Source organism: Crocodylus siamensis, chromosome 2 (genome assembly GCF_052110815.1).
Source record: "Crocodylus siamensis isolate JL-2025a chromosome 2, ASM5211081v1, whole genome shotgun sequence".
Taxonomy (NCBI): Eukaryota; Metazoa; Chordata; order Crocodylia; family Crocodylidae; genus Crocodylus; species Crocodylus siamensis.
Window position 1 is genome coordinate 168,800,874 of NC_143396.1, and position 15,637 is coordinate 168,816,510.

Here is a 15,637-nt window from a genome sequence, read left to right on the forward strand (position 1 = left end):
GCAGCTCAATATCTCTTGCCTGCTGCCACTGGGCTTTGCTGCACCCTGCCTGCCTGGCGGCGGGACGCACATGGCATCTCACAGCTTAGAGGCAGCAGCAGCAAGAAGCAAAGTGCAGCACTCAGTGGCCGCAGCAGCTGCCTCCACCCTGTGTGCAGATCCCGGGCATGTGCCCTGCACCCCTGGATGAGCCACTCAGGCTCCGACTCTCCCACCGCCCAGCCCAGCCAGGGCCCCATTCACCCCTGAGCCTGCACCTCTGCCTTCCTGTGCCCCACTCCCTCCTTCAGCACTGGGACCTTGATCTGCCCCGCCCCCACCATGGCCTTTCCCCCTCCCCTCACCTCTCCCGCCACAGACTTACAGGGTATGTGCAATGCATGTGTACATGCATTGAGCACCCCCCAAGTCATTTGTTCTCCCTCTGTCTATGGGCTTAGAGGTCAATTTTCTGACAGGTTCCAGTCAGCTGTCTCCTCCATTAGGGTGGCCTGCATGCCTGTCCTTAGGCAATTGCACATGTTCTTTCTGTGCTCCAGTTTACTTCATTGGAGATACTAGAGGCTTTAAGTACCATCTCTCTGAGCTTGTATCTGCCTCATCAGAGCTGGCTTTCATTATCACTGCTGCCAAGTACCTGCAGTCAGTACACTGCAAATGTTTGTGATTGGTGAACCTCTCATGCAGACTCACCCAGAGTAGAGCATGAAGGTGCCTCAGAAGGATCTTCCCTAGCTGGTTGTCATGCCTTCAGCAGAGTTTCAAACCCTCAAGCCCATACAGCACTGTGGTAAACTAATCAGCTTTGTACACATTTAACTTGGTAGAGCACTTTTTCCACTGCTCACAGCTTAGTCATTGTGTAACCTTAGTCATTGTGTAACCTGGTGAAAACCTTTCATGATTCTTCAAAATGCTTTGAAAACAAGGTCATCCTTGCATGGTCACAAACTGTGTTCCCACAATGAGAGAGGAAGAGAGGTCCTCCCTGGGACTCCCTGGCACTTAATTTTTGGCTTTCCTTATACCAAGCAGTAGTTCAATGCTGATTTCAAGGCACAGAATCAGACCACCTGCTAGTGAAGGTCATAACCAGGGATTCTGGTTTCCTCTGTTTAAAAATCGCAAATTCTCTGACAAAAAAATTATTGAAGATTTTCTGACTAAAATCCCCAAAATCTGTCACTTCCCACCTATAGCCCCTCACCCCTGCTGGTGCCCCTCATTCCCCAAATACAGCCCTCTGTCCCTGCTGGTGCCTCTCACTCCCCACCCACAGCCCCCTGGACCCTACCAGTGCCCCTCACTTGCCATCCACAGTTCCCAACTCTGCCAGAGGGGGCCCTCAACTGCCAGGGCTACAGGAATAGGGACCTGGGTCCACAACCCCTTCCCCCCCCACAGAAGTGCCCAACCCCGGGTGCCACCCACAGGAAGCAGTGGTTGCTGTGGCTGATCAGAGCCCAGTTCTCTCTCCCCCGTGGGTGGAAGAGCTGGAGCAGAGCCCATGGGTAGGAGTAAGATGCCTACTGCGTGCAGTAGGGACTGGCTCCCCGCTGCTGCATGCATGTGCCCCCAGATTTGTGTGTGGGGTGTGTGTGGGCTGCCTGCTGAAGGCTCGGGCTCCCCGCCCTGCTACCCTCTGCCCAGGACCTCCACAGCCCAGAAGGTGGGACCTGGCATGGCAGGGCAGAGTGGGACAGGATGCTGCTGCCATAAGCCCCACACCATAATGATGAGGTGCCCTCTGCACTGCAGCCCCCACTGCTACCAGGCTGGCAGGGGGTACCACACCATGACAGCATGAGGCACTCGGCAGTGTTGAGCAGATTCTTTTTGGTATTGGGTGGTGGAACCGGAGCGTGCTCCATCCACTCCATGCATTGACCTGGTATTAGAGTGCTTCCAGGACCGGTGCAAAAAAACAGAAAAAAAAACAAAAAAAAAACCAGATTTGCTCATTACTTTGGGGTGTGCTTATTTATTTGGGATCCGTTTCTAGGGTCTTGGTAATTCTATTAATGTGCTGCTTGTGTTACTGCTGTTTCTATATGGAGCTGTATCTCTCCCTTCTGCAAGCCCTCACCCCCAATGGAGCTATCTTGCAGGACTCAGTTTCAGTGGGGCTGGGTTCCTCCAGTCCCCAAATCAGTCATACACACAAACACACAGATTAACGTGACATACCTGACCTGGCCGGGTTGATTGGCATGGACAGGCTGACACCCTCATATGCCAAGAATCAGTTCATGAGAGCAACAATAACTACAGTCAGACACAAGCATACAGTTAAACTCCTCCTACCCTGGGGTAAACAGGCTCCTACCCTGGGGGTCTTTAAGAAGAGGCTAGATGAATACCTTGCTGGGGTCGTTTGACCCCAGTACTCTTTCCTGCCATGGCAGGGGGTTGGACTAGATGATCTACTCAGGTCCCTTCCAACCCTAGAAACTATGAAACTATGAAACAGAATACCTCTGAATCCAGCTGGGTGTCCAGATGACACCCTCATGGGCCAGCAGTCAGTTCATTAGGGCACGTCTGAGCCAAACTGGGTCAATCAGCCTGTACAAGCTGATCCCCTTATGTGTTTCAAACTCAGCCTGTCCCAATCTTTTAGCCTCTTGATGAGCAGTCCCCACAGTATTTTTGGGCTTCACAGGGATCTTTAGCTTAGGTAAAAGAAGCGTTGTTGCAGAGCAAGTGTGGAAGGAGAAGTCAAGATGGAAAAATATACCCAGTTACCACCAGTTTGACTATAAAAGTTGTTTATTGCTAAGTATATGCAATATACAACAGCACTAGCAGTAATAGATATGCAAAGGAAAAACAAACAAACAATCACAGTATTACCCTGGTTTCACTAAGTATTTGGGGAAACTTAGCTCAAGCTTAACTAATACTGTTCAGGTTCAGAAATCTATATTTAGAGAGAGAATAGAAGAGAGAGAGAGAGAGCTGGGATCTCACCAGTCCAAAGCACTCGGGTTGCAAAGCTGACACGTTAAAGTTCTCAGCACAATCCTTGAAGGGAGATGATGTGCCTCCTTCAACCTCTCAAAAAGAAAGCAGGTGGTGTCAGCACACACACTACTGCTTTTTACAGATTTTTATACCCTCAGTTCAGCTTCTTTCAAGCATTCTCAATAGTGTAAATCAAATTGGCTTTTCTATTGACAAGGGGTTATCTGGTTTGGAACATCTCAGGAAACTGATTGATACTCAGGAAACACATAAGGTTAGGGAGTAACCAGATACTTAGGAGCCAGCTTGACATTCCTATGGATAGCAGATATACTGATTGGATATCTCCTGGTGTCTTCAGAAACAATAGATAGCTTGCAGCATCAGGGTTTGGGATTTTTACTTGTGAACAAGCCTCAGCTTAGCATGACTTTTTCAGATCTTACTATAGTCTTTTAACAGACTTAAGGCAATTATTGGAGTGTTCATAACCTTTTGTGGAGAGGACTTCCACCAGTCGTCCTAGGAAAAGTATGACAACACTTGTGGTCAGGGCTCCAACGGGCTGGACACTGTGATGAACCCTGTACCATTGTTCAAATGTTGCCCATACCCCTGACTCAGTGTCTTGCCTCAGCATTCCCTAACCCAGCAACCGAGTTTTAGCCAATTAAGTTTAAATAGGCCTCCCATAGTGGGACCGGGGAGTGTACGGCCCGAGATGCCTTTTAAACTTTACTTCTGCTTAGAGGTGTGTTGTGTGTGGGGGGGGGAGTCCTTTGTTAATCCAGATTAGAACTGGTCTGATAAATGCTGAGCTGGGTGTGTGGGTTGAATAGCATTTGGAGCACAGATTCCCCATCATGCAGTGCTCCCCTGCTTCTTTGATCCCAGAATTCACTGCAGTCTCTGCTTCAGGCTTTCTGTTCTCCATCTCTCATGTAAATGAATGGTCATCTGGTTCCATCTCAGATGCAAATGAGACCTAGGGCAGTTGTTTCACTCTTGTCACCCTTACCTGAAGGGTTTTAGGTGTGTCTCTCACTGCATCTTAATCAGTTTCAGTTTATGTGGGGGGGGAATTCTTTGTGAGTCATAGAGTCTGCATCCTGTGTCAGGGTTCCCCAAGAGCATGAAGCTAAGAGGTAACAAGTGTCATCGAGCTTCCCTACCTGTCCCTGTTCTGCCCTGCTGTGCTGGGTCCCACCCACTAGACTGCGAAGGCCCTGGATGGAGGGCAGCAGTGCAAGAAGTCCAGGCCTGCCCTGGGCAACTTGCCCCATACCCTACGCACAAATCTGGAGGGCACATGTCCCTCATGCCTGCCTAGGACTGCACACACTGGCAGGGAGCCAGTCCCCCTCAACCACCCACATGTGCCCTGCGGCTGCACATTCCACACCCCAAATACTATGCACCACCCAGGCTGGGCAGCACCCCCAACTCCAGCCATGCCCAACTCCCTCCCTCACTATGGGGGCCCTCAATACCACCCCCTCTAACATACCTGCAGGCCACATGCATGTGTGCACGCGCAGATGCACATGGCACCCCCTGCTGATCATCCTCCTCCCATTCCCCCAGCCCCTTGCAGGCTGGAACTCTGCCAGCCTACAAGGGGAAACCCACCATGTCCCAGGTTTTTCTCCTTTAAAGGAGAAAGTGCAGGCTTTTGTCCTAAAAATGAGAAAATCCAGGTTTTTTCCTTAAAATGAGAAGATCTGTGTTTTACTGCATTTTTCCATGGTGAACAGAAAACCCAGATCCCTGGTCAAAAAATCCATAAATCAGATTAAGGAAATGGAGGTTATCCTAGTGAAGGGAATCCTTCTATCCCCAAATTGAGATAAAAGGAATTTATATCAGTGGACTGGGCCCTGGAATAAAGAGCGGACCTGTCTTTTTTCAAGAGAATCACTTTCTTGGAAAGTTATACAGACGTTTAGCTAGGATTCAGATCAGGCAATGCAAATGCAAAGAAAACAGACTCATACCTGGGGGATGGGTGTAGGTCAGACCCCAGGAACTCTGAGCTTTGGTTCAGTTCTTCCAGAAGTTCAGGTCCATCATTCCCCACTTCCCCCAAGGTTTTAACCATACATATCCAATTATTAATGACATACATCTATGTACAATTTGACTGGGTATATGTTAATGAAAGGAAATGATCAGAAAGACTGCCCCTCACCTCAGGTACATGAAGAATTTATGATAAATATTTAACAACTGTTTAACTAGGATGGCCTCCAATATTATAAGTTAGGTTTCAACTCCTAACAATATGTGCTATTTCTTATGGTAATGAGTTTCAATTGCTTTGTTTATGTGACTGTAGTCAAACACCTAAGTCAGTGCTTTCTTTTTTACATCAGCAAAAATATGGAGTCTGGCCTTGCAAGCCTGCCTCTCTACAAAGTTGCCTGACGTTCACTCCAACCTTTGTATAATTGGTGATGCATACAAGATAGATCCACTTATATCAAGGCCACTAATGTGTTCCTTACACCCAGAAGACTTATGTAATGCTGTGGCTTCTGCAGACTGAAGCAGAAAATGGAAGAAATGCAACTGTACTAACTAAAGAAATGATCCCTGGCTACAAGGCTCTCTCAGATTCTCCTTAGACATATTTAGTAGCATGTGTCAGTAGGTTAAGCTTCCAGAATGGCAGTGCTATTGTTGATAAACTGTGGGAGACTTGAAGTTATTTTTTTACTGCTCAGCATATGCAGGAAAAGCACAAGGAAAGAATCTCCATCTCTATGGGGATTTAATCTAGGTGAGAACAGCCTTTGAGCTTCTGGATGCCTTATGAAAAAACTAAGCTGTGTGCCCAAGGAAGTCTTTGCTGGTCTTGAGACAGCTCTTCAACTGCATGTACAGCAGGGCAAAGGTTAACTGCATCCTATCTTGCCCATTAAGAGGCTTCAGCCCCATTCTGCCCACACCTGCTAAGAGTTCCTGAGAAAGCAAAATTTCCAGAAACTTCAGAGTAGTAATAGTAATAGTACCCTTGGTAGTGAAAGCCACTAATATTAAACAAGATGGTGAGATGGTGGTTGCTTTCTGGGAACTTTTAATGATAGTTACTGTTAAGGTGACAATATTTGAATCTTGGGGAGCACTAGATTTGCAGCTGAATAAAGGCTTTAAGCTGTGGCTTCAGCAAAGCTGCTGACCACAAGGTAGAATGATATATTAAAAGTAACACTGCAAGATGCTTAGGCAACCAGTTTTCTAACAATGGCATAGTGTTGTAAGACATATATGACTTATTGTGTAAGAAGAACAAGATGCAGGCCACTGGCTATCGTCAGGAGATAGAGCAAGACCTTGGAGATGAAAAAGGAGTCAGCAAGAAATGGCAATTGACCAGGAGAAGCAAGGTTCATGGTCTTACGCATGCACTCATAGCAAAAAGACATGTAAATGAAAGAAATGCAGAGGTAATTCCATGCTAATTAAGTAAAAACAGAGGTGGAGCTTGAGAGAGGAGGAGATATGCGTGGAACAATGGAGGGGCAAAGGTGGAGTAAATGTTAATGAGCATGAACCAAGGTGTATATTTGTGGAAAAAAACTAATGTTCACTGCAGCTCTCTCAGCATCATTGCTGGAGCTGGCCCGAAGCTGTCCCCATTCTGAATAAAGCTGTTGTGAGCAACATGTGCTGGTGCTTGCTTCCTGCTTGCTCCCTAAGCAATGGGATCCAAAAGCAATTAGATCATCATCTCCCCAGACATTGGACACTGCATGGAATCGGGGTCTAACAGTCGCATGTCCAGTTTTCTTTTGGATAAGAACAATTTAATGTGTAATCAGCTATAATGTTGTTAAAGTATAGCATGTTTGAATTATTTCAGTGTGATTGGATGGACATTTATGTCACATTTATTTGATATAAATATGCAAGAAAGGATCTATAGAAAGGAAATTAAAGCGCTTCTGGGAAGTATGGAAACCACAAGAATAATATAATGTACAAGCACTCTGGTTTGCATCAATGCATCACTAGCTGTGCTCCTGGTTGGAATGGTGGCAGCTAATCTGGCAGAACAGCCACTTCTGTTTTATAACCCCTTTGTTATATTATGGATGAAAACCAATGGAGTAAAGGATCCACAGAAGAATGAATGATATTCTTACCAGGCCTCCCAGTGGGAGGTTAGAGTGATTACTTTATTGGCTGTCCTCTGTGGCCTAATGATGTATTGTATAATGTATGTGTTGTGTAATGTAATGCATTGTGTGCATTGGAAATGTGATATGAATGTGTAACAGAAGGGGAACAACTCTGTGGAGCCCCGCTGGCTGTGACTGTGGACTACAAATCCCAGAGGCACCTGGAAGCCCAAATAGAAAGTGATAAGTAAGGATCCTAGTTTTCTCTGATTAAAAAAAGTCCCAAATTTGATTTTAAAAAATCACCCAAAATCCACATATCTCCTTCGTTAAAATGAAAATCCACAATATGTATATAATCATGATGAGCAAACCTGCAGAATCCTGCTGCTGAGATTCTGGATTGCAAATCCCAGAGACCTCAGGGGAGCAGGAATTGGAAACAAACACACAGTACCGGGCTGGCTACATGCCAGAGAGCCTAGGTTGGAGAGAGAGAGAGAGAAAGCCTAGGACAAATGGAGCAACAAGGAAGCCTCTGTACAGCACAGATGAACCAGACTGACTACACATGACCCCTTCCTGGAGACCTGTACAGAGTGACTCTGGACTAGAGGTTGGTTCTTGGGAAAAGCTCCAGAGGTGCAGGGTGAGGGTGAAACTGTATGTGTTGAACGTATGTATTTAAGCAGTGCTGACCACTACCTGTTTACTTGCCCTGTAAGTCTATGTTGTTATACTTTGAATTTACCTGTATTTGTCCCTTCCCTTTGGCCTTTTGGCCTGTGACCCTAATACCTGGTACACTCTATATAAAAGTGAGTAAGCCCCTTGGCTGTTGTGATTGTGACACTGCAGAGGTTTGCCACATACAGTTGCTTCACTGCTTAAAATCTATCACTGTGTTTTCTAATAAATGTTTAAGTTCACCAGATAATCTTAACTCTGTCCCTCCTCTGCTTTCAAACTTTGGGGTGAAGCAGAAAAACGATACTCTCTCTTCCCAAGGGATGGGTGTTGCCAAACATATATGTGTCTTAGTGACAATCCTGCTTGCACTGTTGTATGCAGCAATGTTACATGGGCTGACCTCGGATGTTAAAGGGGCCAACAGGATTTGTTTTCAAAATGCTGCAGGATTGTTTAATGACTCCCAGTCTGCCCACTACATTGAAAGTTCCCAACCAAACTATGCTGTGCCTCATGTGCTAATATTTATATGCCTGGTGCCTACACTGTAGAAGACATTTCCTGGCAAATAAGCCAAGTAATAACTATACTGGTGAAATAAAACTGAAGCTAGTCAATGGAATCGGAAGGCTGAATTATACCTCTTCAAATCATTCAGTGTCCAACAAGGAACACATGCCAGTCTAGAAATATATTACTGAAGAGCATTGATTTCCATTAACACTGAAGATGTTACAAGAGAAAAAAAGACTTTGGATAGATGAACCTCAGGCATTTCAGTAGCTATTTCAGCTGATAATTGGGAAACTTTAGTGCTAGGTTAGATTGATTTCACCAAGCAAAGTATAGTAATGTTGCATTTTGTTTCCCTTTGAAATATTGAGGAATATTTTGTTTACAACCTGTGTTCCTTGTCGCTTTCCCTACATGGACATCCTGAGTGCCTCCAGTACTTTTCCATTCCTTTCAACCACCCTGGCATTCTCAAGAATTATTTTTCTCAGTGAGCCAGTGAAGGAAGGATGCTCAGGCTGGAAGCAGTGGTGGAGGTTGAACAAAGGAGCAAAAAGTTACAAGGGTGGGGGCAGGTTTAAAACAAGAGTTAATATTTGGTTTGGGATGTCTGAGGCTTATGCAGGCCCAGTCTGTTTTCGAGCCTGGTTTTGATGTTCCAGATTAGGCAAAGGACAAGGCTAAATCAGGGCACATGAATTAAGTCTGTTGCTTTACAATATTACTTTGGTCCATCCAGAGATAGGATCAGATGCCCTGAACATTGCCCTGCCATTGGATAAGAAATTTGCCAGTCACACAAGGGATTTCAGGCTTGGAGGGGTCAGTACATAAATTAACTGATAAAAGATTGAGGTAGGTATAGTTAAAGACACATATCCCAAGCTGGCTCTTGTCCTTTCCCTGGATGGGCTCCTCTCCTCTGTACTCTTCAGTAAAGTGTCTCATGTAAATATGCCCACTTGATACAAGTTCAATAAAGTAAACAGTAACACAAAAGCTGGGAGCCTCATGCTCCTCTTCTCCTCCCTTTGGGTTTGCAGCATCTGGGAACTTCCATTTCCTCTTCACCCTCTTCTAGTAGATAACAGTTTATCATTATCCTTACACCAGTTCACGGGCTGCCAATCAACATGTTTATAATCCAGCTGCCAGATATCACAACATCCCTGTTGTGCAGTTTATCAATGTTCTGCAGGGTTCCCGTGTTGCTAGGTTATTTCATAGATTTCATAGATATTTGGGCTGGAAGGGACCCTAGAGGATCATCAAGTCCAGCCCCCCACCCCAGGGGCAGGAAGTCAGCAGGAATCGTAGGATCCCAGCAAGATTAGCATCTAAATGTGTCTTGAAGGCGATCAAAGTGGGTGCTTGATCCACCTCTGGCAGCAGTCTGTTCCAAACCTTGGGTGCTTGGACAGTGAAGAAGTTCTTCCTTCTGTCCAGCCTGAACCAGTCACAGTGCAGTTTGTGACCATTCGATCTTGTCATCCCTTGGGGTGCTCAGGTGAACAGTCATTCCCCCAGATCCTAATGAGCACCCCTGATAAACTTATAGGTGGCCATCAGATCACCCCTGAGCCTGCGCTTTTCCAGGCTGAAGAGTCCCATGGCTCTCAGCCTCTCATCATAAGGTCTGTTTTCCTGACCTCTGATCATGCACGTGGCTCTTCTCTGCACCCTCTCAAGCTTCTCCACATCCTTTTGGAATTGTGGAGCCCAAAACTGGACACAGTACTCCAGCTGCAGCCTCACCAAGGCCGAGTACAAGGGGAGAATGACATCCCAGGATTTGTTTAAGAAGCCTCTATGGATACAAGCCAGTGTTTTGCTCACTTTACTAGCCACAGCAACACACTGAAGGCTCATGTTCATCTTGTGGTCAATCATGACCCCAAGTCCCTTTCATCTGTAGTGCTAACCAGCGTAACACTGCCAAGCCTATAAGCATGGTGCAGGTTTTTCCTCCCAACGTGGAGAACCTTGTATTTATCAGTGTTGAGCACCATCAGGTTCTCATCCACCCATTTCATAAGCCTGTCAAGATCTGCCTGGATCACCCTCCTGTCCTCAGGTGTGGATGCTTTACCCCAGAGTTTGGTGTCATCAGCAAATTTGGCCAGTCTGCTTCTGACTCCAATGTCCACATAATTGATGAAGATGTTAAACAGTATAGGCCCTAGGACAGAGCCTTGAGGGACCCCACTGGTGACCGCGCACCAAGGCGATTGGCTTCCATCAATCACCACTCTCTGGGTCCTAACATGGAGCCAGTTCTCCAGCCAGCAGATCATGGCAAGGTCGAGGATGCAGTTAGCCAGTTTTGCCAAGAGGTGATCATGGGATACCAGATCGCAGGCCTTTTTAAAATCAGGATATATGACAGCAATCTCTTCCCTCTTGTCCAGGTGATAGGTCACCTGGTCGTAAAAGGAAATAAGTTTGGTCAAGCAAGACCTAACCCGCAACAAACCCGTGCTGGGTATCTCTCAGGATATTGCTGTCAGCTAGTCTGTTAAGGATGGCCCCTTTGATAATCTTTTCCAAGACCTTCCCCAGGATAGATGTCAGGCTGATGGGCCTGTAGTTTGCCAGATCTACTTTATTCCCTTTCTTGAAGATAGGCATGACATTGGCCTTCTTCCAATCTTTGGGCACTTCACCAGAGCACCAAGAATTCTCAAAGATCCGTGCCAGGGGCTGATCTGTGATGCTTGCCAGCTCCTTGAGTACCCTTGGGTGTAAACTGTCAGGGCCGGCTGACTTGAAGGTATCCAGCCTGTAACGGTGTTCCTTCATGAGGTCAGCTTCAACAGAGGGCAAGGAATCTCCCTCACCCAGGCCTCCCTGACCTCCAGTGGGCAGGGCTGTCTCATGGGACTGGTGAAAAACTGACACAAAGTACCCGTTTAGCAAGTTTGCTTTTTTATGGGCACTGGTTGCCAGTTGTCCCACCTGGTTTAGCAGGGGTCCAATGTTGCCCTTGCTTTTCCTCCAGCTCCTCACATATCTAAGAAAGGACTTTTTATTGTCCTTGATACTTGTAGCTAGCTGGAGTTCCATCGCAGCCTTGCCTTTCCTGGTTTGCTCTCTGCAGGTCCAGACCAGAGCAGAGTATTCCTCCCTCAGTGGTGGTTCCAGCCATCCATCCTTTGTAGGTCTTCCTTTTAAGATGCAGGAGCCACTTGTCCTAAACTCTCCTCCCCTTTGGGTTGTGGCACTTTAGGGCCTCACTGACAAGCCTTCTTAGCTTGTCAAAGTCAGCTTTCCTGAAGTCGAGGACTTCTGTATTACTGGGTGACTTGCCAGCTTTACAGCAGATAGTGAAGGTGATCAGCTTGTGGTCATTGTCACCCATCTTCCCTTCAATTGCTAGGTCACTGATTAGGTCATCCCCAGTAGCCAGCACGAGGTTGAGCAGTGCTTTACCTCTCTTCGGCCTGTAGACTTCCTGCATCAGATAGAGGTCATCCATGCACAAGAAAAAGCTTTGCAACTGTTCAGATTTGGCTGGGTGCTTCTCCCACGAGAAGTCTGGGTAGTTAAAGTCTCCTGTGACAACCATACACTAGGAGCGTGTGGCCTCAGCCAATTCCCTGGCAAGCTCCTGGTCAAGGTCTTGACCCTGGATAGGTGGTCTGTAGTAGACTCCTACCATAGTATCCCCTGTGCTGTGTTCCCCATGGATTTTAACCCAGAGGGTCTTCAGTAGTCCACTGTGGGTGCCAATGTCGACTTGCAGGGACATGTAGCTTGACATAGACAGCTATGCCCCTGCCCCTTTTGTCCACTCGATCCCTTCTGTACAGGGTATAACCATCTATACCTGTGGCCCAGTCATGGGTGGAGTCCCACCAGGTCTCTGTTATCCCTATGACATCATAGTTATTTGCATTTAGCAGGAGGACAGTTTCCTCCTGTTTATTCCCCAGGCTTCCCAAAATAGGAGCTACATTACCAGCATCAGCAAACAGACAACAAAATTGCAGAAGAAAGTCTAGCTTCATTAGTGGAACATCAAGAGAGGCTCATTAACACCTGTGGAATGAAGCGTTTAGCAGGAATCAGGTAGCTTACAATAAGCCACGAAATCAACTGACTCCCTCACTGTTGCCTGAGGAGAAATGCTGCTGCCATTGCCAGGCAGTTGGTTTTAAATTTTGGGTGGCCGCAGGTGTGGGCAGGTGTTACAGGATCTTTCTCTAGTCGGGCTTACGGCAGACCATGATCTGACGATATTACGGGTGGTCAGGCTTAACTTTATTGATGAAACGTTAAACAAAACAGAATCAATGGTGTTATGTCCACCAGTGAGCACACACTCACCGACGTCTCATGCGCCCTAGCAACGCGTGAGACTGCTGTTGTGTTCTGGCGAGGTGTTTCCGGGGTTGGTCACCGGGATCAGGCGGGTCTGGCGTCCTCCCCTCCGGCTGGCCGGGCCGAAGGTCACTCCGAGTTCGAACCGATCCGTGACTACGTTCCATCAGGCGCACAAAGACCCCAAAGTTCGTAGTGCAATGTCTTTTATACCCTCAGTGATGCAGGGCGGTCTAATCGCATGTGCCACTTCTTCATTGGCTCGGAGTGGTGACTGTCACATTACTGACAGATGCTGGACTTTCCCTTGGGAAACCCCGTGTGGAAAATCCCAACCTCGAGTTTCTTCTGTAATTGCAACCTTAGAGTCTCTTATTTACTTAGCGCCTGTTACATAAACACTATGCAAGCCTCTAGTTGGCATATGCGAACATGGCCACCTATTACAAAAGGTTATAACACATAACAAGTGCAAAATAATTACAACAGCAGGTAGCATAAACAAGCCTCCTGATTTAGCTAAAGCTTGAGCAGTGCCCAGGATGCAAAACTTAAGTTAGTGCTGTCACCCTCTCTCTCATGGGTGATTCCTCCCCCATCACCTTATATCTTCTATGCCCCATCTCTCCTTTTGCATCTGTCTACAAAGAGTCTGGCTGAACTAACAAGACTGCTGCACATTTACAGCAGTGCTGTGAGTCTGTGTGTGACTAGAAAGGCAACCAAAAGCAGCCTCTTAGGGTCTCTTACACCTTATGCTGTAAGCTTAGTTTGTTCAGCCAGCCCCCTAGCAGCAGGGTAGACCCAGCACTAAAGTTAGTGCTAGGTCACATCTACGCATGCATTACTGCACATGAAGTAACTGTGACTAAATTTGATACCTGCATTTGCAGATACCAAATTTAATCATGATAAGCTATTTTTACTGTGCAGTAAGGAAGCTCACATGTAGACACTTGCCCGTACTGTGCAGTAAATTAGGGTAATACACAGTAATGCATCTCACGTAGACATGTCTTAAAGTTGTTAGAACAGGGGTGGGCAATTATTTTGGGCGGAGGGCCACTTACCCAGTTTTGGCAAGCTGTCGAGGGCCACATGGGTAGCCCCGCCCCTTGACAGGTGCCCCGCTCCCTGGTCATCATCTTGGGATCAATGTCCCAATGTCTTGGGACCAATGTCCCAGGGCCAGCACTGGTGGGGCCCAGAGCAGGGTACAGGCTGGCAGGTGTCTGTGGAGCCAGGCTGGGCTGCACCAGCTGACCCAGCTCCATACAGCCTCTGCCGGCTGGGACCCTGTACACCTGCTGCCCTGCTCTGGGCCCTGCTGGTGCTAGCCCTGTGCTCCCATGCCTGCTCGCTCCCACTGTCCCTGCAGCCCCGCGGTACAGACGGGGGGCAGCACACAGCCCTGACCCTCTGTTCACCAGCAGAGAAGGAGCTGGTGCCGAGTGCGGGGCAAAAGCGGCCCCTTACCCACCCTGTGGCTGGTGCTCCCTGCTGCAGCTGCTCGCAGGCCATGCGTGGCTGGCCTGAGCAGGCACAGGCAGCCCCATGAGAGCTGCAAGCAACTGCAGCGTGAGGCAGTGGCCACGGGGTGGGGGCGTGGCCATTTTTCACCTGCTCAGCACCAACTTGTAACCCACCCTCACTGCCAGCCTAGGCCCCACACCAGCTCCAGGCTTGCCCATTGGGGCTGCACATGGCAGCAGCAGCTGTGGCCTCGCCACTTGCTGCATCATGCAGTGTTTGTTGCTGCTGCCCACCTGGAGCTCACGCCACAGTAGACTGCAATGACGCTGCTACCGCTGCCTCTGGGCTGCCCAGCACGCGAGCTCCAGGTGGGCAGCGGCAGCAAATGCTGCCCAGCATGGCAAGTGGGGGAGCCACAGCTGCTGCCACTGCCACAGCACAACCCAGACAGGCGAGCCCAGAGCCAGTGCAGAGCAGGATTACAATCTGGTGCTGGGCAAAGGAAAAGAAAGTTGATCCCTGCTTTATTTTCTATTCAAATAGAGAAAAATACATGCTTTCCAGTATAAATGAATAGATGACTGTCTACCACTAAAGGGGTAAGAAACAGCTAGTGAAAGTCTGACAATACCTTCCATTTCAAATGCTTTGTTTTTCCTTTTTTTCCTTTGCTTTTATTCTGAGGCTAAACAGGTCTGTAATCATGGCTATAACCACAGGAGGCAGCAGCAATAACTTGGCAGACAGCCCTGGATCAGAATCACCTGTTAAAGGTTAAAACAAAGCTTTCCTCCTCACCTTGGCCTGTGTCTGGCTTTCTCAGTGCACCAGAGCTTATCCTGTGTGGAAGAAATCAAACTTCGCATTGGGTTTGGTATTAGAATTCACAGACTCAGTCTGAGTTTATTGGTGACTACCATACGATCGTAGGGAGGAGATCAAACAGAACTCCTCCCCTCTACAAGTTAACATACCTTTTTATACCTAAAATTGTTTAAACAAAGCATCCTTGAAAAGAAAGTCAGGGTAAATCATAACAGTTGCTTGCTCAGCAGCACATTTTGTTTTGAAAACTGTTATCACCTTTTTAGGAAAGGAAGAACATTTGTTTCAAAAGAACTGTGCATGGGGTCAAAATAAGCAGAAGAGTTTTTCTTATCTTAAAACATTTTAAAATACGAAGCAAGACCATTTTTTTTTCTTCACTCTTTTTCCTTAGTTAAGTTAGAGGCTTGGATAAATTTATAGTCAAGTTAGAGGGGCCTGGATAAATCTACTTCAACATTCCCTACTTTTTCTTTTTTGTATGGGAGGCCCAACATACTAGATATTTATAGCCATTAATCTTTTGACTTCTAACTCTTCTTCTTCTTTACTGTTAGCTATTTCAACATACATGTTATGCACTTCGTTTCTTTGCATAAATGTTGCAAGCTATCTTGCATTTGCTTAGCAGCACAATTTAAGCAGCAACGCATGAGCATAAGCACTAGGCATATTCCAATAAAAATAACAAACAATATTAACAATCCATGAATGATAGTTGAAGAAAAACA